Raw genomic sequence first — 3,063 nt, forward strand, 5'->3', positions numbered from 1 at the left:
ATTGTTATACATTTATTTATTTTGATTTTATCTAATAAGTTTTAAAAAAAAGTTATTATTTTCATGAGAAGCATATCTTTTAGGTCATTATTTACTCATGTCGCACGTTGCCCTCCCAGAGAGATGTCAGCGATTAATTCTTGTTACACTTTCAATTCCATGATTGGTAAACCTAACGCCGAAAAGTTTCTCATTAGAACGAATTCAAGTAAGTTGACCTAAAAATACATTTATGTAAACATGTAAAATGCCAAAATAAAAATTTACAAAAAAACTCATCACCGTAAATAACTTTTGATCTAACGATTGGATTTTCACATTCTAGGACATTATCTTAAAGGTTAGAGGGGGTTACCACATGCATGCTAACTAATTAGTTCAGATGATATTTTAAGTTACGAAATCAGACACGAAAACACACTCTCTCTGAATAAACATTATTTTTTTTCTCCCGGTTTCGTATTTATGACCCCCAAAATATAGGAGGTAACCACAATCTAGGAAATATGGTCCTCATAGTTTGGTCAGGAAAGCTTTACGTTTGGGAATCTTAATGTTAATTTTATTTTTTGCGTATTTCACCATATCTCGTGATCCATATATCGCAAATTCAAGAAGTTTTTTTTTTTTTTGCTTACTGTATACATGTGTACACTGTACCCAAAGTACAGAAATCAGCTTTTTCTACAGATAATTTTGTTATACATCAAAGTGCCGAAAAAACGCTTAATTTCCCAAATTAATAATCTGCAAATTACTTAAATATGAATTTTGTCTTTTAGAAACACATTAAAGTGAAAGTAATATCTTTTCTGGAACTACTGCTACATTTCCGTACGCGCTTAAATTATCATTATGCACCGAAAAAGACAATTGGGGACGGAAAACTGGCGAGGGAAAGAAATGAGTGACAGGCACACTGTTAGAATTCCCATTCTAAGACTATGGTAAAATAACCGCCATCCGCCTGTTCATCCAATCATATATAAAGTTTACGATAAGGAACACATTTTACTTTAACTGTTTTTAAAACGTTTACAACTGGTATGGTTAAAAAAACCATGAATACCAAACTATACGGTTTCTGGACCATTTACAACTAGAGGGGTTTCACAACCGAAAGAAAAAGAAATTTAACTGGATAGTTCAGCAGCTTTATAGGGCTGCCATCTATGCGTGAAAAGAGTACCGTATTCTAATAGCCCAGTTTGGGGGATGTGGGACACTAGAAACTCTTCATGTGTTGAATGGAATTTAGGGAATATTGCGGCGTCAACTCTTGGACTAGAACTCTCGCTCTGTGGGTTATGAGATTGACATAACAACCCTCTGGGCTATAATATGTGCCCATTTGCTAGGAACTAAGTGGTTTTGTTAGGAGTGCCTAGTTGGTGCGATAGAATTCTGGTCATTTAACCGTATTTGGGAAAAGCAATTCATAAACGATTTTTCTCACAGTTAGCAGTTTACCGTATTATTTATGGTTATGTGACTGTTTAGTTTAAATATGGCAAAATAACAATGAAATAATTTGTTATTTGAACATTTTTTTCCTAGACATTTATAGTCGGGTGCTGAATTAGACACAAAAAATTACTTTTTCCGAAAAAAAAAAACTTTTTACGACGAATTTTGATTATTGACCCTAAAAATATGGGGTTTAGCCCCCATCGAAAAAATATGGCCTCAACTGCTTGGACAGCCGAATGGTTGAAATTTTGGTATCCTTAATGTTAATTCCGCTTTTTACATTTTTCTCTTTATCTCTGGAACAAATGAGGTAAATCAAAAAATTTCGCGCGCACTTAGTAAACATCCTTATCCAAAGATAATTCCGTGTAAAAAGTCACTTTTATGCTTACTTATTATTTATTTATTGATTTTCTTATTATTGCTTATTTTATTGATGGTTAGAAAAATGTTCAATTGAAGGGAATACAAACTTTAAACCTACGTAATTTTGAATAGTGAAAAATAAAAAGTGGAGTTAATTCAACGAATTTAAAAATAAGGCTACTTTGAAACTCTCGACCTATTTAAAAAATATTGAGGCTGCCTTATACTATGAGTTACATGTCATATAACTCAAATTTTAGCGAAGGACCGCAATCTGGTAAATATGGTTGTCCCTATAGCTTGGTTAGGTGAGCGGTTTCAATGTTTAGGCTTCTTATTGTTAATTTTACTTTTTTGCGTATTTCAGTACAATTCGAGAACTTTTTAAGGAAATTGAAAAAAAAATTTCATACAATTATAAAATTTGTTTATTGAAAAATAGTTCCATGAAAACTCTAACTTTCAGCAAGTATTTTTTTAAAATTTTATTTGATGATGGTCTGAAAAATTTAGAATCGTCAAATATACAATTTTAAAATCGTTTTAAAAAATGCTATTTTCTGTATCAAACTACGAAATTTGGTCGAATAGTTAATGAAAAATCGAATTTTTGAAAAAAGCCGTGTTTTTGATTCGAAAGCGTCAAAAAATTTATGGTTTCTTCAGAAAAAATACATTTTTGTGCCTCTTTTTTCGTAGCTTAAAATATCGTCTGCACTAATTAATTAGCATATTTAAGGTAATTCCCTCAAACTTTTAAAACTGAGTCCTAAAACATGAAGATCTTACGATTAAATCAAAAGTTATTTCAGTAGTATACAGGGGGATCGGTGCAGCGGAAGTGACGTCATCATGGAAAGTCAAGGGGTGCTTATTTCTGCCCCAACCGGAAGTTGCTTATTTCTGCCCCATACAAACCGGAAGTTGCTTATTTCTGCCCTCATACAAACCGGAAGTTGATTATTTCTGCCCGCTTGCTTATTTCTGCCCGCCTGAAAATCGAAACTTCGTCTGCAGCGTCATGGGGAGCTTATTTCTTTTTTTTCTTAAGCCTAATATATTTTTAGTTTCGGTTTCTGTTTTTAATTTATTAGTTTTTTGAGGGTGGCAACACTTATTATTTTAATATTAGTTTTTAAGGATGGCAACATTTAGAAACTTTGTTATTTGGGGAGATATTGTGTATTATGAAGTTATAACGTCATCTTTTATTACATAACACATAAA

The sequence above is a fragment of the Parasteatoda tepidariorum genome, chromosome 6 (assembly GCF_043381705.1).
Source record: "Parasteatoda tepidariorum isolate YZ-2023 chromosome 6, CAS_Ptep_4.0, whole genome shotgun sequence".
In the NCBI taxonomy this organism is placed as follows: Eukaryota; Metazoa; Arthropoda; class Arachnida; order Araneae; family Theridiidae; genus Parasteatoda; species Parasteatoda tepidariorum.